Below are 26,060 nucleotides of genomic sequence, written 5' to 3'. Positions count from 1 at the left end.
TACTTTACTTGCCAGACTCTGTCAGAGAAGACCAAGTCTTCCCCATGAACCCTCCCAAATACGACAAGGTTGAGGACATGGTCGTGATGACCCACCTGCACGAGCCAGCAGTGCTGTACAACCTCAAAGAGCGTTACGCAGCCTGGATGATCTGTGCGAGCGCCCTTCAACCTCTCTTTATTCCACCTATCTCTCCAAGTAAAAACAAATCCCACACGTTGAATATTCTGATTTTCTCAGACCTGCTCGGGCCTCTTCTGTGTCACCGTCAACCCCTACAAGTGGCTGCCGGTGTACAACCCCGAGGTGGGGGCTGCCTACCGAGGCAAAAAGCGCCAGGAGGCCCCGCCCCGCATCTTCTCCGTCTCTGACAACGCCTATCAGTTCATGATGACTGGTGAGTGAGTGATGCATCTATTTACAGAAATGTGGAAATAGAATCTTTAACGAACAAACAGACTTTGGGCTTTGATTACAATAATACATTGCAGCCACATGGGGCTTCACTGCTTTCAAGAAACTTTCAGAGCTGTAATATCACATATTCTTCCCTGCAGCCATTCTATAGATGAGTAAAGTGAAGCTCACTGAATTCATTGACCTACCCAAGCTAACCCAGCTGGTAGCCAGAAACCTAGTTGAAATAATTAGTAGACCTCTGTAAACATATTTGTTGTTGCTTTCTCACATTTTTTACTTTCTGATTTGGACAGAAAAAAAGTTCAAGTAGATTTTTAAAAAATATCCACATCCACAGCAATCAAGGAAAATAGTTACCAGCCCTAGCGGGAAAGCTTTGTGAATTCTTTATCTTTAAAAGACACAGCTAATATCACTAGCCTTTGGGGTAGAACAGGAGTAAAGAAAGAGCTATGACTTTCCTCTCAAAGATTTTGAAGCATTTTCCTACAAGAATAGAAGAAAATAGAAATCCCTCTTTCTTTGAAAATACTTTTTTTTAAGATTTTTTTTTTTTGACGTGGACCATTTTTTTTTAAATCTTTATTGAATTTGTCACAATATTGCTTCTGTTTTCTGTTTTGGTTTTTTGGCTGCGAGGCACATGGGATCTTAGCTCCCTGACCAGGGATCAAATCTGCAACCCCTGCGTTGGAAGGCAAAGTCTTAACTACTGGACCACCAGGGAAGTCCCGAAAATATTTTTTAAAAATTATATCAAAGTCTGTTATTCCTGTCTTATCAAAGCATAAACAAATGGCTTTGATGCGAACTGTAGGCCCAAATACAGCATGGAAACCTTTTATCGGCACACACCAAATGTGTTGCCTTTGGAAATATTCTAAATTCCTGAGTTTCCTGTTCTTCCATGAGATATTAGAAACTGGAGAAGATTTTGTTCCTTTTTGTTTTTTTTATTTGATTGTTTGTTTTTTTGCACTGTTTTTAAATTGTCTTTTAAAGGAGAAGAGGGAAGAGAAAGGGATAAAATAGGAATCTTCCATTACAAATTGGCCAGCAGTTCTACAAGGATATCATGCCAGGAAACTGTTGTTTAGTTGTCAGCAGAAGCTAGCTACCTTCCAGAAATTATCCAAATGTGGGCTCATTCCAGAGGTTTTAACACTTAGCAGTTGCATTTACACTGCTCTGTACACCACCACCCCTACAGAGGTCCCCACTCCCCCAAGTTTTGGGGCTGCTCCAAATTCAAGATTAGTTATCTCCAAACATGATTTTTGTATAAAAACCACCCCAAACTGTGGCATTTGACGAGGTTAGAGACTAGAACATTGTTTTCTTATCTATGCTCCCACTAGATGTGATATGATCTTTCTTGTATTTTCTTCTATTGGAAAAAGAAATCAAGCTGAATATGTTCCAAAATCTGTCTCTACTTCCCTGAATAGAGCTTTGAAGTTCTCTAAAGTCTATATCCACATCTAAATGGCACCCAAATTAGCATCTATTTCTCTGAATAGATTTTTTTAGATTTGAGAATTCTCTAAAATCTGTGTCAGTATAGAATTAAAGATTTAACAAATCAGAAAATTGGTATATATCCAACATATCAGTCATATAACTAGTGACAATTTTTATTTTTATTACTTAAAAACGTGTATAAAATAAAAAGGAAAATAAAAGTAAATGAACACCAACATTTACAGTTCCAGATCCCTTCTTTTTTTAGTATTACCAGCTGTCAAATTCATATGAAAAACCAGGAGGAGGCCAGGTAGCAGAAAAATATATAAACTGGAAGTCAAATAGACCTAAACATCTTGATAAGCTATGTAACTATTGGAAAAGTCACTTATTTCTCTCTGGGTTTGTTTCTTCATCTGTTAAATGAAACTTCAGAATTGTAGGATTCTTACTGAAGTAGTTACAGATGAAATTATATGATGCCTGGAATTTTCTTTAAAATAACCAAGTGAGTTTAGGATGGGTGTACAGGTTATACAAAGTTGGCCAAATAATAACTGTTGAAACTGTATGATGGGTACATAGGAGCTCTTTATACATTATTGCCTCTACCTCTGTATACGTTTGAAACTTCCCATAGGTTTTAAAATTAATAATATTTTAAGAAGAAACAGATGATTCTTTGCCTCTCATTTTCATAAGTTTTACTCCAAGAGGCAAGTACTATCTGGGAGCTACACACAAAACCAAGATCACAGGCAACATCTTCAAAATGTTAAAAAGGATAAACTGATTAATCTTTACAGAGTCAATAATCTTTGTACTGAATGTGTACTATCTTTAAAAACTGATGGTCTTGATTTCTTTTTTACAGAACGTGAGAACCAGTCCATCCTGATCACGTATGTGATTTTTTTCTTCTTCTCTGGTTTGTGATGATCGTCTTAGATGTCGACAATGTGAGCTGTAGTTCTGATCTCTTCTCTGGTTTCTCTTTGACAGTGGAGAATCTGGGGCAGGAAAGACTGTGAACACGAAGCGTGTGATCCAGTACTTTGCAACAATTGCAGTTACTGGAGAGAAGAAGAAGGAGGAAACTGGCAAAATGCAAGTGCGTCTGACTGGCGTGTCAGAATCAAGACTGGCAGGGCGTGCAGGAAGCCCCAGATGTGAGGACTGTTCTTGCCTCTGCAGGGGACTCTGGAAGATCAAATCATCAGTGCCAACCCCCTGCTGGAGGCTTTTGGCAACGCCAAGACTGTGAGGAATGACAACTCCTCTCGCTTTGTGAGTCTCTGGGTCACAGAAGGGTGTTCTCAGGTATTAAATGCCCAAAAAGGCATGTCTGAGTTATTAACTCAACCTCTTGTTACTCGTGTGCTAACAGTTTTGTATATAACATCATCTTTTTCACTTGCAAGGGTAAATTCATCAGGATCCACTTCGGTACCACAGGGAAACTGGCTTCTGCTGATATTGAAACATGTGAGTAACAGGACCATTGAAAATCAAACAGAGAAACAAGTGATGTCATTTGCAGGGATATTTTGCAACACTTGTTGAGCACTGAGCCTGCTGGCGGTGTTGCCCGTGAGCTAATGCCAAACTTATCCATAATCGCTGCGTGCTCTATTTACCTCAGTCTCAGACTGATGGCTCTATAACACATTCTGCAATTCCTGCCTCAGAAGCAACTATGACATTTTCTCCAGGAAAAACAGTAGGACTATCTATGGACTCCTATGAGTTATCTATAGGCTTACAATACATTTCTGTGATTTGCTCTTTTTTTTTTTTTTTAATTAATTTATTTATTTATTTATGGCTGTGTTGGGTCTTCGTTTCCGTGCGACGGCTTTCTCTAGTTGCGGCAAGTGGGGGCCACTCTTCATCGCGGTGCGCGGGCCTCTCACTATCGCGGCCTCTCTTGTTGCGGAGCACAGGCTCCAGATGCGCAGGCTCAGTAATTGTGGCTCAAGGGCCTAGTTCCTCCGCGGCATGTGGGATCTTCCCAGACCAGGGCTCGAACCCGTGTCTCCTGCACTGGCGGGCGGATTCTTAACCACTGCACCACCAGGGAAGCCCCCTGTGATTTGCTCTTGATCTGAACTTTTTTTTTTTTTTTAAATAAATTTATTTATTTATTTTTGGCTGTGTTGGGCCTTCGTTTCTGTGCAAGGGCTTTCTCTAGTTGCGGCGAGCGGGGGCCACTCTTCATCGTGGTGCGCAGGCCTCTCACTGTCGCGGCCTCTCTTGTTGCGGAGCACAGGCTCCAGACGCGCAGGCTCAGTAGTTGTGGCTCACGGGCCCAGTTGCTCCACGGCATGTGGGATCTTCCCAGACCAGGGCTCGAACCCGTGTCCCCTGCATTGGCAGGCGGATTCTCAACCACTGCACCACCAGGGAAGCCCAATCTGAGCTTTGGTAGGTGTTTCCAAGGTAAGTCCCTCACCAAAGAATCTAAGGTGATCTGAGGAAGGAGGGGATATTAAGGATCAACTATAATACAGAGGTCGCAGGTCATCCATATGCAAAGTTGATTTTTACTAGAGCATGCATACTTCACTCTCTGCTCTTAGATGGTGAGAACCTTGGCTAATTGCCATACGTATTTGGAATTCTTACATGTAGTACCAACAGGATCCATCATCACGTTGAAATCTCAATGGAGCCGAACGTCATGTCCCCAATTTTAGCCAAAGACACTGCAGTTCATTTAATATCTCAGCAGCATTGATATTTTTTTCTAATTCAATGTCTATTTCCCTCTCTTTCCAGATCTTCTAGAAAAGTCTAGAGTTACTTTCTGGTTAAAGGCAGAAAGAAGCTACCATATTTTTTATCAGATCACTTCCAATAAGAAGGCAGATCTGATTGGTAAGGATGAACTTAAGTTCACAGACAAAAGTTAATATTTTTGTTAACAACTTCTAATGTAAAACATACACCCTGAATTCTATGTATCCAGAAATGCACCTGATCACCACCAACCCATATGACTATGCCTTCGTCAGTCAAGGGGAGATCACAGTCACTAGCATTGATGACCAAGAAGAGCTAATGGCCACTGATGTAAGACACACACTCACTTTTTAAAAATCCATTATGTATGGAAATGACAATAGCAACCACACTATAAGTGTGGTTACCTTAGAATATAGAGTAAATTCTCCAAAATATGTTAAGTCTCTTCTTCCTTAACTTTGTCCTGTCATTTCTCCTGGCAGAGTGCCATTGACATCCTGGGCTTTACTCCTGAGGAGAAAGTGTCCATCTACAAGCTCACAGGGGCTGTGATGCATTATGGAAACATGAAATTCAAGCAAAAGCAGCGTGAGGAGCAAGCGGAGCCAGATGGCACCGAAGGTACCAAATGAACCTCCATCTGGGTTTAAATTAGAGAATATGGCAAGAAAAAAAAAAGGTTATTCTAAACTCACATTTCCTTTGTAGCTGGACTTCTGAGGGGCAGGTACACATTTACACACACTGCATGCTTTCCTCACCCCCTTTCCCTCCTCACATCTCCATATCTCCATCTTTCTATGCAGCCCAAATGAACCCTAATAGCCACTTGCAAGGATACATCTAAAAAGCACAACCTGGGGCCAGATCATTAGAGAGGGAATGAGACAGAACCATGAGCTTGCTTTGCCTTAGCAATGGCGAGAAGGTATATAGGATAACTTGGCATATTGGTCTATTTCAGCACCAGCTGGGTAAACCTAGTGGAGGGATACAGGGTCTCGCCCAAACACAGAGCTGGGGTTGCAGGACATCTGTGCACATGTGTGTGTGTGTTGTCTACATTTAACCTTCAGACAATCTAGGTAACAAGTAAGATAAAAAAGAAACTGAGAAAGAAAAATCATATACTCTATGTATGGAAAGAACATGGAACTTACAGGATCTACCACGGAAGCTAAAGTTATCTGCTCCTTTAAGCCTTTCCTGACCACCCTGGCTCGACATTCTCTCTCCCTCATTTACATCATAGTCACTGACAAAATTTTTGAAGGGGACTCTGTAGGAATCATGCACTAAAATTTAATCCTCACATTTTCAGATAAAGAAACTAATTCGTTGAGGTTAAATTGGGAGGAGCTAAATTGAGATAAGGTGTATTTATCTTACCTTCCACCCCCACCTACTGTGTCTTAAGAGCAGGGACTCTGGCTTTTGTGTTACATAAATTATTTCCATAAACACTGGACATATTTTTATTGTTGTTAAATTTCTCAGGAGTTGCTTGCAACAAATCACCAAAGGCCAGTGTAACTGACTGACCATTTATTAGCAAGTACATGCTCTAATATACAGAGAGACTCACCTGATCTTCTGTAGAATTATTTAAAGCTTTTTATTTATATAATAACGAAAATGGATGGAGGAAAATGGAAAGACTACCTTGAAGAAGTATCTGCTGTTAAACAACATTCCTTGAATTGTGTCTCTGCAGTTGCTGACAAAGCTGCCTATCTCCAGGGTCTGAACTCTGCTGATCTACTCAAAGCCCTTTGCTATCCCAGGGTCAAGGTCGGCAATGAATACGTCACCAAAGGCCAGACTGTGCAGCAGGTAAGCGCACAACCTCAATGAATCACACACATCCCAGGCCTTTCATGGTGCCAACAAACATTACTCTGTCTATGAAGGTGTACAATGCAGTGGGCGCTCTGGCCAAAGCCATCTACGAGAAGATGTTCCTGTGGATGGTCACTCGCATCAACCAGCAGCTGGACACCAAGCAGCCCAGGCAGTTTTTCATCGGGGTCTTGGACATTGCTGGCTTTGAGATCTTTGATGTGAGTTTATCTTCATATTAATAAAAAGTGGGAGAAAGGCAATTTGGGTTTTGATATACTGAGTATTATTATTCATTTACACTTGTAGTGTCTACATTGCTCTCTCCAGCATGGCACCTAGAACGAAACAGCTAGGAGGTAACTGGATAATAACAGAAGTAATAATAATAGCTAACATTTATCACGAAGCCTGTATTTCTGGCTTCTCTACTAAGCACTTCAAAATCTTACCTCATTTAATCTTCACAACAACCCATGAAGGAGTAACTAATATTACTTCTAATTACATGTGGAGAAACAGATGCAAGAAAATCAAAACACTTGCTAAAGATCCTCCAGCCATATAAGGCAAAGCCACGACAGGAACCTGGCTATGTAACGTTTGGTCCATACACAAGGTACCTCCCATGGAGGAGAAACGGCCTAGAGGTAGAAGCGTAGTGACAGTTCATAGTCTTCCCTCTTCCAGATTCATCTGACACACACCATTTCCCCTCTGGGGCATCAGCTTTTTCATCTATAAAATGAAGGTGTCAATTATTATAAAGACTCCATCAGATCTTCAATTTCTATACCACATCAGGTCCCCACTTTCACAGACCTGACAATGAGGATTTACCAAATGTTTGATATGAATAGAAGAGCAATTAGCCTATTAATTTCACTCTGCACATCAACTAAAGGTCTTAAGAAAAGCTTTCCTTAATAAGGTGACGCCAAAAGTGAAAATGTGACCTTTATCTTGAATGGGGGGGGGGGTAAAAGAAGTGAGGCTTTGTAATGAATTACTTTCACCCTTAAATCTGAACCATAACTCATAGGATCATGGTTATAATTTTAATGCACATTTTTGCCCATGCAATCTTCAGAGGTGGAAAGAGGTAGATTCTACCAGAACTCTTGCTGTGTGATTGACAGCTGTGCCTTTAAATAATGCTCAGAAATCATGAAAAGGGTTCATGTCAAAAATGATTATTTTTTCCCTGGGATTTCTGAAGAGACAACAATCAGTTTAAACTTTATTTCTTTATTGTATTCCACATATTTTCAATAAAAGATTTTTCAGTAATGAATTCTACTGCTATAAAAATCCACTTAATGTTGGAAATTTGGTTTTGTGCAGTTCAACACCCTGGAGCAGCTGTGCATCAACTTCACCAACGAGAAACTGCAACAGTGTTTCAACCACCACATGTTTGTGCTGGAGCAGGAGGAGTACAAGAAGGAGGGCATCGAGTGGGAGTTCATCGACTTCGGGATGGACCTGGCCGCCTGCATTGAGCTCATCGAGAAGGTCTGTTTGACTTCTAAAGGAAACCCGAACTGAAAGGATAACTTTCCCAAGTGCCTTAAGCAACTCCAGAATGTATTACTGTAATCTTAAATAGACTGATATCAGAACAAGTTAGAAAATTACTTTAGAAATGACTTTCTCTTTTCAACTTTTACGTAAGAAGAATCAGAGAGTGTTTAGCTTCATTTTGTCGTAACAAGTTCTGTTCTAACACTGACTCAGATCTAAGTTTAAAGCAGCATCTCTATTGAGATGGTCTGCTTCACTAGAAGAACTACCTCATTTGTTCTAAATCTATCTCCACTATGATCCAAGATGTCAACAATAGAAATAACTATTTTCTAAATCAAAATTAATGCACAGGTCACACAGCTAGGGCTTATATCAAAGGTAACCTGTTTGGAAGTCAAGAGTCAAATTGCTATGCTTCTTCATAATCTATCTTTAAGGGATTAAATGCACAAAATGTCTTAAATAAGGTTTGCATTATTTATACCGTTAAGTTATTGCATATAAAGTAAACATCATTCTAAGTCAGTAAGTCCTTTTCATAGAAAAATGAAACTCTGACAATAGATTAATTCACCAAACAGGGGAAAATGTGGTAATCACATAATCACAGAACATTTTAATAAGTCGCCCCCACTTATGCAGTGCTGACATTTGGAGTTTATATCCAGCTATTCTTTTAATTGAAAATAATGCTATGGATTGAATGTGAGAAAGAATGGTGGAAAAGTCATTCTAGTGATAACAAAAGGACCTCTTTGAGCTATGACCCTGGTTTACTTTATAAATATATTTAATTAGGAGTGCTCATAATTCAATCAAACGACAGCCACTATGTCTATATCTTTTGAGACCAGATAGGTTGACACCAATGTCTACTTTTCTGAATTCAGCCACTGGGTATCTTCTCCATCCTGGAAGAGGAGTGCATGTTCCCCAAGGCCACAGACACCTCCTTCAAGAACAAGCTGTATGACCAGCACCTGGGCAAGTGTGCCAACTTCCAGAAGCCCAAAGTGGTCAAGGGCAGGGCCGAGGCCCACTTCTCACTGGTTCACTACGCGGGCACCGTGGATTACAACATCGCCGGCTGGCTGGACAAGAACAAGGACCCCCTGAACGGCAGTGTGGTTGGGCTGTACCAGACGTCTGCAGTGAAGACTCTGGCCAGTCTCTTTTCCACATATGCTAGTGCTGAAGCTGGTACTTTCTGTGCCCCTGATCTAAATTAACCTCTCCCCACAGAACGTTCACATACCATTCCAGCCTCTGGGACTCTACTTTCGTTGATGGGTTTTCTTTTTATCTTAGACAGCGGCGCAAAGAAAGGTGCTAAGAAGAAGGGCTCTTCTTTCCAGACTGTGTTAGCCCTTTTCAGGGTGAAGTACAAATTTCATTCGAAAAATCTGTTCAGTTTCTATGACTTATCATAATTAGGATAAGAATAAAGGATTTAGAATAAATTAGGAGGGAATGGAATGTTAACAGGAATTACTTCAAATATTCCTTCTTGTCAGGGTACAGCCAAAGCAATACTCCTCCTGTAGGGCTGAATGTTTTACCTCTTATTCCTTATTATGCTCATCTAATGTATTCAGGAATTCCAAAATGCCCTTCGAAGCTTTCTCGCTATATAATAAGGCCGATTTTTAAGGAAGCACAGCTGAACTTCAAAGGTCTCCCTGTGGAAAGCCGTATCTTTATTCCACTAATGTTGCCCTTTGAGAATGTTCCTGAGTTCCCCTTTGAGAATTGAGCCTGAGACACACCCTTTAGGACATCCTTCCACCAAATCACATCTTTGTCCTCTGAGGTGGATTTAATTTTTTGTAATAGCTGAAAATTATCTAAAGCCAAACCTAGTGATTTAGATTGATGATTAAGATAGAAAAATCTCTCTTAAGAATAACAGTAATAATAACATTACTACAAATAATGTGATTCTCTTAGATGGCTTAAAAACTGGCTCTTCTAAAGGGGAACATATGGAGCATCTGGTCTAATGGTTGCTTTGTCAGGATTTCTATGGCTAAGTCTCGTTCTTTTTAAAACTAAAATGCAGATACTATGTATGACCTAAACAAGAAAACAGCCCTGTTCTTTTTTTCTCACTACCAATTTGCATTATTTCACCAAATATGCCCTTGTTTCATCAACTTATCCTTGTACATAATTGCAAGATTAGAAACTCACATTACTCACTTTATTTCCTAATAGTTAACTGAGATATGAAAAATAAAACACCTCTGCCTTCTCAACGAATATACCTAAGAAATACTGAGAAATAGCTACTTGCTAATTTTCTGTGGTGGAGTAAAACACCACTGTCTGTCATAATCAGTTACTCTATTTCTGGAATAACTCCCCCCATATGCTTCAGACTGTGATCATTCTCAGGTACCCAAGATCCACTCACACAAGGTCATGTAGTCTTATGATTTTAGACTCTTTCAAAAACAAAAACCAAAAAACAAGAGGTTACAGGTCCCAGGGAATAATACACTCAAGGAAGGAATGGCAAACATTGGACAGTGGCTAACCTAGGTTACCACTGTAAACTACTACTGTGAAACATATTAGCGCAGAGAGAGATGAAAGAGGCCTTAGAGGTAATCTCAACTATTTTCAGATGAGGCCCAGAAAGAGAAAAGGGATTTTATAGAGTCAAGGAGCTCATTAGTGGCAAAGCGAGACTGTAGTCTTTTGTCTTCTGATTCCCGGTCAAGAATACTTGCTGTGTGTCAAGGCTACTGAATTTGCAGTTTGTTTACAGGATAGATCCTAGGTGTCATAAATGAATACCAGGGAGAGCTGCATTTCTTCCCAGCACTTTAGCCTTTCAGTTATTTGGCAGGCTAGAACTCTTGAGACCTTTAAAACACAGAGCAACTGAAGCCTCATAGACTTTTACCTAATATAGTTAAGAAAGTGCCTAGGTTCCTTCCATATAATTACCAAAAAAGGAAATCTGAAATAGAACTTTCTCATCAAGTCCCTTCTACCTGGTTTTCTAGGAATATTTAAATAAACTGATGACCAATCTGAGGAGCACACACCCTCACTTCGTACGGTGTATCATTCCCAACGAAACCAAACTCCTGGTAAGATCTAAGATCATGAAATAATCAAACAGGCACAAGTTTGAAAATTCAGTGCCCAGTAGTAAGTACTCTGATTTATTTTTAGGCGCCATGGAGCATGATCTTGTCCTGCACCAGCTGAGGTGCAACGGTGTGCTGGAGGCCATCCGCATCGGCAGGAAGGGGTTCCCAAGCCGAATCTTATATGGGGATTTTAAACAAAGGCCAGTCTCCCTCTGTCATATTTCACTGAATGCTGTGACTAATTAATCATTTTCACTGTTGTCCTCTGTTCATTGTTTTTATGTATCCTGCTTCATCAATACTACGAAATTAAGTCAAATAATATAGTCTTGTGGTGCAAGAACAGAATACAGGCTAGAGAAGGTGGCATTTCTTAAAAATAGGACGGAAGCATGCATTAGCTTGTGGAAAAATCATATTGTTTCACTACCTGAACCTAAAAGGACAGCTGGATTTTCTACTTTTGCTTTTTCTCTTTTTACTGACGTTTTTTGGTGTCGTTTGGTTTTCATATATGATCACACCTTCCTAATCATTCTTCTTTTCTTCGACTGAACAGATACAGAGCTTTAAATGCAAGTGCTATTCCAGATGGACAGTTCATTGACAGCAAGCAGGCTTCTGAGAAACTTCTTGCCTCTACTGATATTGATCACACCCAGTACAAATTTGGACGTACAGAGGTATGGCTATTACTTACACCTGATCCAAGTCCTCTGCCATGGCTGGATCTCCTGTAGTCTGGGGATGATTTGGAACTCTCCCTCTCTCCAGGTTTTCTTCAAAGCTGGCCTGCTGGGTCTTCTGGAAGAAATGAGAGATGAAAAGTTGGTCCAGATTATAACAAGAACTCAAGCCATCTGTAGGGGATTCCTAATGAGGGTAGAATATCAGAAGATGTTGCAAAGGAGGTAACCATGCAGAGGATAAGGACTGTAAGGTCTCTTAGAGACTTTACATCGGTCTTCCTTACTCAGTAACTCTTTCATTTTGTGGTTAACATGCACTTCTCACCCAGTTCGGAACTCACTCTTACAACACATCAGCCTCTGCTTAACCCCTCACACTGGGATTCCCTTCAAAACTTCTCTCCTCCCTCAGTTTCTCTCATCTCACATACAGCAGCAGGAATCATTTGCAGTAAGCACTATTTTCATCATGCCGTATCTGTTTGCGGTTCCCCACGGTCTCCCACATCAAATCCAAGTTGCCTGTGTGTCTGTCAAGGCCACTCTCTATTCCCTACCTCATCTATCATCTCCCACCACACAGCCTTTTCCAGCCAGGCTAAACAATTTGCTTATCTCCTTCTCTCCTGTTTGTACAAGCCCTCCCCTCTCAGCCTAATTTATCTCTTTACCAATTCAAGACTTCCATTTCCGCTTCCTCTAATTAACCTCATCCAACCCATCCACCCAGCACTACTGCATTCCCTGTCCTTACACACACGTTTTGCATTCATTTTGCTCATCTGTACTTATTTACTTCTGTGGTATAAGTGTTCCCAAGTCTTTTCCATGTGTCAACATTATGGTTTATGTCATGATATCTGCCTTCTCAGAGATATGGTTCTTATAAATTGGACCTACAGAAATAGAATCTCCATTTTAACAAGCTTGAAGAGGCACACACATTGTTATAAGGCAGGTAAACCTTGCCAGTCTATTGCTACAGTGTGCAGGAATATCTTTTATTACTATTTTAAAATGTTATTTAAATAAAACAAATTTTGTAGCTAAATGCTCTTCAGACATTAACAATCTAACTGAGCAGGTAAGAAGTAGGCATTTGAAAGGACTTGAGAAAAGCCAGTCTATTATGTGAAGAAACTAACAAAAGTTGTTTATGGAGTAGATAATTCGGCAGCAATTAAAATAAGAGGAGAGGTTTCAAGGAAAACAGGATAAACCATAAGCTCAATTTAGGTGGGCAATTAGGAAAGCAAGCCATGCCCTTTCACAGGTCACGTCAGTGTGCCGAAGGCCAAGCAGCACAATTAACTTACACCTGCCACAGCCACTCCCAAGTCACTAATATTGTGATTTCTCAAATGTTCTTAAAATGGTACGTGTTGCTCATATATACAAAGTATTCTTCCTCTAAAGTCAGCTTCTTTGCTAATGTGACAGGGACTTGAGAACACACAATCGTTCAGTATGAGCAGTGCACATTAGCAAAGTGGTCATACTGAGGACCGCTCTGAGTGTGAGGGCGTGTGTGTGTGTGTGTCCTGCATATAAAATATACAGAATTTGCCACATCATTTACATGTGGGGGGGGGTCATTAAAAGGGGAGTTTGTATGTAAAAAAATTAATACTAACAATAACATTGTCTCTAATGGATCAATCTACACTGATACTTTTCGGTCATTTCAGAGAAGTCCTTTTCTGCATCCAGTATAATGTACGTGCCTTCATGAACGTCAAGCACTGGCCCTGGATGAAACTCTTCTTCAAGATCAAGCCTCTGCTGAAGAGTGCGAAGACAGAGAAGGAGATGGCCACCATGAAGGAAGAGTTCCAGAAAACCAAAGAAGAACTTGCCAAGTCAGAGGCAAAAAGAAAGGAACTGGAGGAAAAAATGGTGACTCTCTTGAAAGAGAAAAATGAGCTGCAGCTCCAGGTTCAATCTGTGAGTACTCTGTGTGCTGAATGCACCATGTCATGGAAGCTTTTCTGGAATTCACATGCACTCTGGATTTACAAATGGCCTTTTCTTGAAAAAGAAAATTTCTAGTTGCTTTTTTCAGTATTTCACTTAACTTTCAATATTCCTGTGAAGAAGTAAGGCACCAACTACTTCCAAATTGCAAATGGAAAATGGGAGATTGAAGAATTTATTTAACAATATCACAAATTCAATAGGCATGAAGGAAGCAGTTTAAAGGCAAGCCCCCAAATCTCAGTCATTTTACTCATCTGCCTTGCCTGCTTCATCCCAGTCTTAAGAGCCCTGTTTCCTGAATACAAGTGTATGAGATTGTACTTAAACTCATAAAAGACAGTTATTCTTATTTCTCTCTGTATCTCTTTTCCTCAATCCCCAGGATTTAGCTCAATAAATTCATTTGCAGTTACTTAAACTGAACTACCACGGTGGAAGACAGAGCTAGTGACCGCTGTGATTCTTCCTTTGATACTGATCCTGAGTTCTCAAGGCCTCTGTTTATTGGTTAAAGAAGAAGTTGTAATCAGAGTGGGGGTAGGCTTGGCATCAGCACTCTGGCCAAATACAACCTCCCATTTTCTTGGTCCAACAAGCCCAACAATGTCATGAAGAAATCTGTAAAAAAAAAAGGATAGTTTTCTTAAAATGTTTAAGCTATTTTCAACTTTTCCTTCTGACAAGTTCACTTATATGAAGGTTACATTTTCCCAATCACAGCCTCTTCATCTTAACCTCTATTCATAGGTATTATCATTAGTCAGTGAGTAAATATATACTGAGTGTATGACTATTAAAAATAAAAGCGGGGCTTCCCTGGTGGTGCAGTGGTTGAGAATCCGCCTGCCAATGCAGGGGACACGGGTTCGAGCCGGGGTCTGGGAAGATCCCACATGCCGCGGAGCAACTGGGCCCGTGAGCCACAATTACTGAGCCTGCGCGTCTGGAGCCTGTGCTCCGCAACAAGAGAGGCCGCGATAGTGAGAGGCCCGTGCACCGCGATGAAGAGTGGCCCCCGCTTGCCGCAACTAGAGAAAGTCCTCGCACAGAAACGAAGACCCAACACAGCCATAAAAATAAATTAAAATTTAAAAAAAAATAAATAAATAAAATAAAAAAATAAAAGCAAAGGAACCCTGGAAGGCCTCATTATCAAAAGTTTTAACATTTTAAAAACTTAAGATATAAACAAACACTGAGAAGTTAAAGAAATTCCCCAGCCCAGAGTAATAAGGTCGTGGCTGAACTGATTTTTATGAGTCCTTTAATCATTTATAAAAACCTCATTGAGTTATGTAGTTTCTCAAAATTACAAGTTCTTATATAGTCTAATATTCATTTTGAGACTAATAGGTAATTCTTAAAATGGAAATGGAAACCTTGGACAATTATACAGCACTGTTATGGTCTATCAGGGAGGTTTTGAGTACATGAAAAATGCTTCATGGAAATGTATTTATAGGCATAATCTTACGTAGTTTTCCTTTTTAAAATTCAATGTAGCGACTAGTTGTTTGAGGCAAGTAGGGAATGATCAAAACTAACCAATTTGACTAAGTCAAAATTCTTTGAATATTATAGTTGAAATGCTCTTAGCAATCATTTATTCCAATCCTCTTAATTACATGAGATAATTGAGGGTAAGAGGAGTAAATCAATTTGCACAAGGTCATACATATGGAGGCAAATTTGGGACAAGAACCCAGGCTTCCTTTGGTCCTTCCACTCTTCTACACAATACTTTTTAAAATAGTCAATTGCTTCAATCCAGTCATTTTTCAGCCTAATTTGCTTCTAAATCTATAGTGCCATATCTAATTAGCTACATTTCTCCAGACAATGGAATGATGTTCAATTAATTTATATTCATACTGAAAAATTCATTAGCATTCAGTAAACACTACAACTTTGTGCAAAGAACAAGTTCAAAATAAGTAACAATTCTCTAAACAGCTCAGCAAATCTCTCCACAGGAAGCTGATGCCTTGGGCTGATGCAGAGGAGAGGTGTGAGCAACTGATTAAAAACAAAATCCAGCTGGTGGCAAAGATCAAGGAAGTGACTGAGAGAGCTGAGGATGAGGAAGAGATAGATCAATGCTGAGCTGACGGCCAAGAAGAGGAAATTGGAGGACGAATGTTCAGAACTGAAGAAAGACATAGATGACCTTGAGCTGACACTGGCCAAGGTTGAGAAGGAGAAACATGCCACAGAGAACAAGGTATGAAATATATTTGTATACAGCATATAGAGACTCTGCCATCTAACTAAGCTGCTTTAGAGCAGAGATAATCTCTTCCTTAACCTTTCTAGGTGAAAAACCTCACAGAAGAGATGGCAGGCCTGGACGAAGTCATAGCTAAGCTGACCAAGGAGAAGAAGGCCCTCCAGGAGGCCCATCAGCGGACCCTGGATGACCTGCAGGCAGAAGAGGACAAAGTGAACACCCTGAACAAAGCTAAAGCCAAGCTAGAGCAGCAAGTGGATGATGTGTGTTTTTAATACCCATTTGAAAGTTTTTTTTAATATACTTTCAATTTTTAACAAAGTTTATTTTCTCATTAGCTTGAAGGGTCTCTAGAACAAGAAAAGAAACTTCGAACGGATCTAGAAAGAGCCAAGAGGGAAGTGGAGGGTGACCTAAAATTGGCCCAAGAATCCATAGTAGATATAGAAAATGACAAACAGCAACTTGATGAGAAACTTAAAAAGTAGGAACTCCAGAAAAAAGATTCTATGCAACATCATCTTTCAATTCGTATGGGTACTAATACGCCTTGTTCTTCTGTCTAAAGGAAAGAATTTGAAATCAGCAATCTGCTAAGCAAAATTGAAGATGAGCAGGCAGTAGAAATTCAACTACAGAAGAAAATCAAAGAGTTGCAGGTGAGTCATCTCACCTCCATTTGTTTCTGCACCCAAAAAAACTGAAATTGAGATGAGTTCATGTTAATGTGCTGTGTCACTGCCAGGCCCGCATCGAGGAGCTGGAGGAGGAGATCGAGTCGGAGCGGGCCTCCCGCGCCAAAGCAGAGAAGCAGCGCTCGGACCTCTCCCGGGAGCTGGAGGAGATCAGCGAGCGGCTGGAAGAGGCCGGTGGGGCCACTTCGGCCCAGACTGAGATGAACAAGAAGCGGGAGCCGAGCTCCAGAAAATGCGCAGGGACCTGGAGGAGGCCGCCCTGCAGCACGAGGCCACGGCGGCCACGCTGAGGAAGAAGCACGCGGACAGTGTGGCCAAGCTGGGGGAGCAGATTGACAACCTGCAGAGGGTCAAGCAGAAGCTGGAGAAGGAGAAGAGTGAGCTGAAGATGGAGACTGACGACCTTAGCAGTAATTCAGAGACCATTTCCAAAGCCAAGGTACCCAATACTGTCTTTAAATGAGCAGAGTTAATAACCTGCAAGAACCCTCATTGTTCTCTGGCATTAAACACTGGTTTGTAGGCAGTTTATAGCACTGATCTAAAATTTTGTATTCTAATCTATTCCATTTTATTTCATTTTTTTAAAATACTGGATATAATTTGTTAAGATTATTTCCAAATCTACTTTAAGTATCAGTGTCAAGTATCACTGGGATAAATGAATGAGTTCCAACAATGAGCACTTTAGGGAGATTATGCACCCGTCATACTTGAATCCTAGCATGTTCCATAGAGTTGGTGCCATAAGTTTCTACTCACACTTGACATAAATTTATTCACTCTAAAAATATTTTAAGAATCCAGTGGTAACTTTTTTTTTTTTTTTCACTGTATTCAATGTCTCATCTTTCACGGGTACATGTGCTGTAGGGAAACCTTGAAAAGATGTGCCACGCTCTAGAAGATCAAGTGAGTGAACTTAAGACAAAGGAGGAAGAGCAGCAGCGGCTGATCAATGACCTGACGGCTCAGAGAGCACGCCTGCAGACGGAAGCGGGTAGAGATTTCCCTCAGTCCCGCAATTATGTACTAGACAAAAGCAATCCCAGGGGTTCTGAATTAACAGCAATACTCCCATATTAGAGGGGAATAATCAACTATAGGAATTTGCTGAGCGGGTTAGAAGAAATAAAAAAAAGCAAGAAAGAATCAGCAGACTAGTTTATTTGTTACACTACAATAGCAATGCTGCTTTTTAATCTAGCCAATTCTGTAACAATATTTATAATTAGATAAAGTATATATTTGTCATATACATATAATTATATATACAAACTTTAGGCTTGTTTGTTTATGCCATGAACAAATTCCTTTACTTCGGTAATTCTTAGGTGAATATTCCCGACAATTGGATGAGAAAGATGCTTTGGTCTCTCAGCTTTCAAGGACCAAACAAGCATCTACGCAGCAGACTGAGGAGCTGAAATGTCAGCTAGAGGAAGAAACTAAAGTAAGTTTTACCAAAAGTATTCTCGACTGATCAAATCTAAACATATTCAGTTAGGTTCTCCTTTAAGTGTATAAATTAAATATCACTGAAGAAATGAATTTAAGTCACTGAACTCATACTTCCACAGGCCAAGAACGCCCTGGCCCACGCCCTGCAGTCCTCCCGCCACGACTGTGACCTGCTGCGGGGACAGTATGAGGAGGAGCAGGAAGCCAAGGCCGAGCTGCAGAGGGTGCTGTCCAAGGCCAACAGCGAGGTGGCCCAGTGGAGAACCAAATACGAGACGGACGCCATCCAGCGCACAGAGGAGCTGGAGGAGGCCAAGTGTGTACTGTGAACTCTAGAGGAGGGACATGACATGGTTTCCCAGCTGCCCAACTCAGCAACTCCCAGAAACAGCTGTGATGATGATGATAACATAACAAAAGCAGAAGCTACCCTAAGTGCCATACTGTGTCAAATACTATCCTATTATTAACTCATTTAGTTTTCATAGCAACATTACATTGTATTATTATTCGTATCCCTGTTTTACAGATGAGGAAATTGAGACTGTGAGAGGTTAACCAACTAACACAAGAGCATATGATTAATAAATAGTACAGCTGGGATTAGAACCAGACATTCTGATTCCAGAGACCACCTTCTTAAGTATTGTAGTACAAAGACAGATCTCTTAAAACTCATGTTGGAGGCCATCTGAACTGTGCATAATGTTCAGGGTTAGTCTGAATAAAGTAAAGCCTTAGTCTGGGTACAGACCAAAGGAGACCTTCAGGTAGATCTTCTAGAGCATTACGGCTAAAGGTTTTTGTGTACCTTAGGCATGTATAGTTGGCACACAATTGGGAGTAAAGCAAGAATGTAGACAATTCAGAAGGAATAAAAAGAAAAACCTGCCTTTGCTTAGACTACATGAATTATCCTGATTTATTTATCCATTCCTCTCTCAGGTGAGACTGACCAAATATATATTATTAGAAGAAACTGGCTATTTTTCTCTAGGAAGAAAAGTATATAAAATAAAATGTAAAGTCTGAGAAAGCAAAAGAATATGCCCAGTATATCTGTGACCAATAAAATATCTAGTTAGTCTCAAATCCTTTTTGGAATGAGATGAGATATAAATCAATCAATAGAACTGCTCTGGCTAATCATTCTCCATACCATACTCAATCAGAAGCCCTGAAAATCCTGAAATCATATGCTGTAAGATACATACAATGTCAGCTCCAACAATGGCCTCTAACAATTCAAAAACAAAAAGGACTTGAGTCCAGTTGTTCACCACTTTGGACCTTTTCACAGTTTAATCCATCTGGAAAGCAGTTCTGGCTACCACAGTTTTGAAAACCATGCTACTTGACATTGTAGAAAAAGGACTATGAAAGGGGGTTGAGGAGTTTAGCACTTGCCCCTGTTCCTGACCTCTCTCCTTAACTGCCTGGCTAACTTTTCAGGAAGAAACTGGCCCAGCGTCTGCAGGAAGCCGAGGAACACGTAGAAGCCGTGAACGCCAAATGCGCTTCCCTTGAGAAGACCAAGCAGCGGCTCCAGAATGAAGTGGAGGACCTCATGCTTAATGTGGAGCGGTCTAATGCTGCCTGCGCGGCTCTCGATAAGAAGCAAAGGAACTTTGACAAGGTGGCCCAACCTGCTCAAACTCCACCGATGTTTTACTTAGTCTCCCTTTCTCCTTCCATTAGCTGACAGTTTACCGCTTTTCAGGTCCTATCAGAATGGAAACAGAAGTATGAGGAAACCCAGGCTGAACTTGAGGCCTCCCAGAGGGAGTCCTGTTCTCTCAGTACTGAGCTGTTCAAGGTCAAGAATGCCTACGAGGAATCCCTGGAACAACTTGAAATGCTAAAGAGAGAAAATAAGAACTTGCAGCATGAGTGCTCTTGAACTTCCCTACCCTATATGGCCCTGGAAAGACCTTTCCATGTTATATCAGTCTGACCACTTCTCCCTTCTGTTCACCCACAGAGGAGATTTCGGACCTCACTGGGCAGATTGCTGAGGGAGGGAAGCAAATCCATGAACTGGAGAAAATAAAGAAGCAAGTGGAACAAGAGAAATGTGAAATTCAGGCTGCCTTAGAGGAAGCAGAGGTATGTATATTGATGTTGTGGGGGGAAAATCAAAGATAAACATTGGTGGAAACACCACTGTTTTCATTGGGCAATGGTACTATGAGATGGATCCATTATTACAGAGCAGGTGAGAATCTGAACTCATATAACCTTTATGAAGGGCAATTTGGCAATAGTTATCAAAAGTCTTAAAAATGTAATAATATGACCTATCAGTTCTATTTCTAAGAATCTATCCCAAGAAAATTATCCTAAATGTAGGCAAAGCTTACACACAAGATGTCCAATCCAAAAACAAGGTAAAGCAAACTATAGAACATCCATATGATGCAATTTTCTACAGCCATTAAATGTAGTTAATATGGGGAAATATTTATGGTAGAGGATAATTTTTAAAGCAAGACACACATTTGCATATATAATAGAACTTTATCATGTATAAATATATATAAATAGGAAAAAAACTAGAAAAAAATGTACCACATTAAAATTGTGCCTCTAAGTGGAGGCAAAATAAGAAGGTTTTGTTTTTATAAATTACCCCACATTCCACAATGGACACATATTTTGTAATCAAAAATATGGATATGTTTTAAAACTGAGAATTTCTACAACAGGAATCACATGAACATTTTAATTTATAGAACGGGAGAGAATTCCTGTTTACTACACATAAGTTTAATCATATAATTTTTGTTACTACTCATATGAATAATATTTGTATAGCACTTTATACTTTACAAAGCACCCTTATTACAGAGTTGCCCAATAAAGTCTATGACTGAATAAATTAAAGGATGATTTACCTAGTAGGGTCCTAGAGCTGTTTTATTATACTTTGTAATATTAGACAAACTGATATTAATAAGAGTTTGGCTCACAAGGGAATACCCTCCAAATATTCATTTTCCATTATTAATTGATTATTAATTAATTGATCACTGTTTTGTTAAGGCACCTCTTGAACATGAAGAGGGAAAGATCCTGCGTATCCAGCTGGAGTTGAACCAAGTCAAGTCTGAAGTTGATAAGAAAATTGCTGAAAAAGATGAGGAAATTGACCAGCTGAAGAGGAACCACATTAGAGTCGTGGAGACCATGCAGAGCACACTGGGTGCTGAGATCAGGAGCAGGAATGATGCCCTGAGAGTCAAGAAGAAGATGGAAGGAGATCTGAATGAAATGGAAATCCAGCTGAACCACGCCAACCGCTTGGCAGCAGAGAGCTTGAGGAACTACAGGAACACCCAAGGGATCCTGAAGGTAGATGGGTCCACATTAACAGCCCAGACAAGTCAGGGAAGTGACCCGTCTCCCATTCATCACAACACCTTCTTGTTACACCATCCTTTTTTTTTTTCTTTTAACAAATTATACAGTTCATAGTATGGAGGTAGCTAAAAATAAATACACATAGAATATATATTTATTTATTTTTGGCTGCATTGGGTCTTTGTTGCTGCACGCAGGCTTTCTCTAGTTGCGTCGAGCAGGGTCTACTCTTCGTTGCGGTGTGTGGGCTTCTCATTGCGGTGGCTTCTCTTGTCGCGGAGCATGGGCTCTAGAGCGCAGGCTCAGTAGTTGTGGCACACGGGTTTAGTTGCTCCGTGGCATGTGGGATCTTCCCGGACCAGGGCTCGAACCCATGTGTCCTGCATTGGTAGGCAGATTCTTAACCACCGCACCACCAGGGAAGTCCGAATATATTATTTTTAAAGAAACGTTCTATAAAAGAACAAACAGAAGCCCAGAGATAAGCTATGATATGAGAGAAATTAAAAGACTTTGGCACCAATAGGCCTGAGGTCAAGTCTTAGTTTTGTCACTTACTAGCTGCCTGATTTTAGGCAAGTTATTATAACCTCTCAGAACCTCTGTTTCTTCTACTAATTAAGAATGAAACTACCCACCTCATAGGGTTACTTGTGAGGATGAAGTGAGAAGACAGATGTCAAGTGCTGGGTACAGCATATGGAAAATGCTCCATAAATTATAGATACTGGTGACTCACACATGAAAAATAACAAGTTGATGGAATAAAACACAACAAGAATCAGTCTCCTGATAATCCTCTCTCACCTAAGCAGGTGACATCCCCATTTTCATGCTCCTTCAAATGACAGGCCTGTCATTTCCCGTTCCTGGCACCAACCCATTCTTCCAGTTCATCTCCTGGGATGTTCACATCCTCTTCAGAGTGTCTAAGCCTTTTTATTAACTTAACAGGATACCCAGCTCCACGTGGATGATGCTCTCCGGGGCCAAGAGGACCTGAAGGAGCAGCTGGCGATCGTGGAGCGCAGAGCCAACCTGCTGCAGGCCGAGATCGAGGAGCTGCCGGCCACCCTGGAGCAGACGGAGTGGAGCAGGAAGATGGCAGAGCAGGAGCTCCTGGACACCAGCGAGCACGTCCAGCTCCTGCACACCCAGGTGGGACCCTCACATCAAACAAATGCTGGTGTACTGTAAAGTGACAAATCAGAATTATAATATGGAAGTATGCTATTTTTATATATATGTGTATATTTAAAAGGATGGGGGAGATGCTTTAAAATATTAATTGCAATTACCTAGAAGTGATGCGATTATAGATGATTTTTTGCTGTGTGTTCTTTTTAAGATTTTCTACCAAAACGGGGCAGGGGTATTACTTTTTTTACTTAAAAAGATTTGACTAGATTATTTTGAAAACCATGGTGTGGAATAAACTTGAATAAAGATATCTGTTGACTCCAAAATCTGAAAATGTTCCGCGTAGCGTTTCCCATCAGGAGCGCTTCAGCGTTCAGCACTGCTATGTTCACAGTCCCTGTGCCTTGCAGGACACTCAGCATCGCTGACCAGCCCGGGCGTTAAATGCAGTAGCACGCCCTAGTTATTCTGACAACCACAAATATCCACCCCCATACATTTCCAAATACCCACTGAGGTGATATTGCTTCCCTTAGAGAACCACTGGGTTGAAATTTAAGAAAATGTTTCGTAAGAGTAATTCAGTATTCCCCAAGGGAGCAAACCATTCAAGCTAACAGAGAATAGATTCCTTCTAACTGAGAAACTCTCAGTGCCAGGCTCTCACAAAAAGAATCGACTCTTTTCTAATATTTCCAACCTTTTAAGGACAGAACACTAGCGATGTCTGGTTGACATATAATTGAAAGAGCAATTAACTAATATAGACATTCTTGAACCTCCATGTCCTTATGCATAAATCAGATGGACATTGGGGCAGTGGCGGGGCGGGGTAACCAACCTTGCAAAGATTAACATTTTGCACTGAACAAATATTTAAAGTTCAGTGAAATTTTGCCATTAGTCCCCTGCATAAGCCAACGAGTAAGACATTTGTAAAATCCCAAGTGTGCAAACTGCAGGTCTTGTAAATTTCCACTACTTTTAACAGAACACCAGCCTGATCAACACCAAGAAAAAATTGGAAAATGATGTTTCACAACTCCAGAGTGAAGTGGAAGAAGTAATTCAAGAATCGCGCAATGCAGAAGAGAAGGCCGAGAAGGCCATCACTGACGTGAGCAAATGAGCATTTGTTTAACGACACTGTGTGTTACCTGCCATTACCAGGTTTATTATACTGGTTTATTTACTAATTAGGCGGCCATGATGGCCGAGGAGCTGAAGAAGGAGCAGGACACCAGCGCCCACCTGGAGCGGATGAAGAAGAACCTGGAGCAGACGGTGAAGGACCTGCAGCACCGCTTGGACGAGGCTGAGCAGCTGGCCCTGAAGGGCGGCAAGAAGCACATCCAGAAGCTGGAGGCCAGGGTGGGTCTCTCAATCTCTCTGAATCCGGGAAGTGAAAACGGCACTCCCCCATCCTTCTCTCTTCTTGTATATTGATTCCCATCCTTATCCTGTGGCTGGGGACAGCCACCCAATATCGTCAGTAGGTCCTGAGTTAATTAACATCCCCCAAAACTGACTATATAAGTATCTTTCTTGATTGTAGGTACGTGAGCTTGAAGGAGAGGTTGAAAGTGAGCAGAAACGTAATGCTGAGGCTGTTAAAGGTTTGCGGAAACACGAGAGAAGAGTAAAGGAACTCACCTACCAGGTAAGGGGAAGAGCTTTCTAGAATATCCAGACTTCCTGCACAAAGGGAAATTGAAAACCTGGTGACTATGTGGTACTCACAAATAGCTACATGTTAACTCGATATACATAAGGGGCAAATGACACAATCATCTATCACAGACCCTTTCCTAAGCTAGGAAAATCAGGAAGGCCTTTAGAAAATCGTGTAAGTGAGGAACGAATACAGGTTTCAAAGACAGATAAACTGGTATTAGTCCTAGTTTGGCCTCTTACTTTTTAAACTCGGATAGGTTACCTAACACTCTCAACCTTAATTCATCACCTGTAAAATAGAATAAAAACATCTACTCACCAGAGTAGGGAGGTAAGGATTAGAGACGTGTATAACTCTCCAATATAGTGCCTGCACACAGTGGACATTTAACAAGAGTGGCTACTGTTAATACTATGAAGGAAGCCTCAGAGTTGACCACATTTACCCCAGGCCCACCTGCCATCATATCAAAGTGATTTACTTCACCACCTGTAGTGGGTTGATTTTGTTGGATTCAATGCAGACCATTTTTTTCAAACTTCCAGACTGAGGAAGACCGCAAGAATGTTCTCAGGCTGCAAGACCTGGTAGATAAATTACAGGCAAAGGTGAAATGATACAAGAGACAAGCTGAGGAGGCTGTAAGTATCTTTAAGCCCTTGAGGGAAGAAGGAAACTTCGTTGGGGTTAGAAAGTATATTAAGAGAATGTGTTAATGAGAAAGAAAGAGACCAAGTAAGAATATGTCATTCTTATTTTAAGAGAGATGATATAAATATGAATTTACCCCCAAATCCTAATTATAGAATAAGACCTCAAGATGAGATATTTTTATTATTAAGCAATTTGTAGGGGTTGGGGGAAAAAAAGAAAATTCCAAATAACCCACCTTACTTGATAGCTGCAAAGAATATCCAGCAGAAAATCTAACACCATGATAAATATTCCTCTCCCTCTAGAAATGCACAAAATCAATTGTTCCCAAAAGCCAAACAGAAATCTTTTACCCCAGCTGACTCCTTCCCTCACTACCACTGTCATCAGCAGGGACTTATCTCTGCACATTCGCTGTAGCAAATTAGGATGTGTTGGAAGATTCTCCAGCTTCACTTTTCCTGGTTGTTCCCCACTCTTCCAGACACAATGTAGTGGGTAAGAGGTAAGAAAAGGGAACACGAAAGGGAGAGGCACGAATGGTAGTAAGTGCAACCAACAAAGGGCATACTTTCTTCCTATCCCCATCCCCCGACCCGCAGCGTCTCTGTATACCAGAGTCAAAATATATGGCAAAAACACTTCAACTGGGATTTTCCCAAAGTTAGAATTTGACCTTACATTTACTGTCTAACCTCTGTGAGCGAGCGCACATGGGTCTCTTCCTCCTTTCCACTCAGTCCATACATCATAAATAGACTTCACGTATACATGGGTTTGACATAATGAGCTCGTCTCTTCCATTTCAAAACTATTTCTTCTTTCATTCTTTAGAGTAAAAAATGTAACTGAAGTTACAAGTTCTGCCTGGATTTGAAATCAGATATGAGAAACAAACCGTAAGAAGGAAATATCTGAGTTGAGGAAATAATCCTGTTTGTGACAAGTGCAATGAGAACCACAAAGTCTAACTCTCACAACTTTATTCTTAGGAGGAACAATCCAATGCTAATCTTGCCAGATTCCGCAAGCTCCAGCACGAGCTGGAGGAGGCCGAGGAACGGGCTGACATTGCCGAGTCCCAGG

At 40.7% G+C, this 26,060-nt stretch overlaps 1 pseudogene across 1 annotated transcript; it reads left to right on the top strand.

The window, feature by feature from the left end:
• The first annotated feature begins 44 nt into the window (after nt 1-44).
• On the top strand, nt 45-25,344 carry LOC309653853 (myosin-8-like; annotated as a pseudogene). The gene is made up of 36 exons: nt 45-155; nt 241-397; nt 2,759-2,786; nt 2,887-2,995; nt 3,079-3,171; nt 3,306-3,369; nt 4,663-4,761; nt 4,853-4,956; nt 5,112-5,250; nt 6,344-6,462; nt 6,540-6,689; nt 7,813-7,983; nt 8,886-9,204; nt 9,304-9,371; nt 11,007-11,093; nt 11,179-11,296; nt 11,656-11,779; nt 11,871-12,007; nt 13,474-13,729; nt 15,736-15,983; nt 16,076-16,252; nt 16,328-16,473; nt 16,558-16,648; nt 16,735-17,123; nt 17,558-17,684; nt 18,019-18,137; nt 18,265-18,461; nt 19,598-19,781; nt 19,866-20,031; nt 20,127-20,251; nt 21,188-21,496; nt 22,460-22,663; nt 23,637-23,762; nt 23,846-24,016; nt 24,201-24,305; nt 24,866-25,344. The product of its transcript is annotated as a myosin-8-like (transcript).
• Nucleotides 25,345-26,060: the final 716 nt, after the last annotated feature.

The sequence above is a fragment of the Balaenoptera physalus genome (genome assembly GCF_965194825.1).
Source record: "Balaenoptera physalus genome assembly, contig: HAP1_SCAFFOLD_1323, whole genome shotgun sequence".
NCBI classification, from domain to species: Eukaryota; Metazoa; Chordata; class Mammalia; order Artiodactyla; family Balaenopteridae; genus Balaenoptera; species Balaenoptera physalus.
Note: the sequence above shows the minus strand (reverse complement) of the source record. Positions and strands in the feature narration are given on the sequence as shown.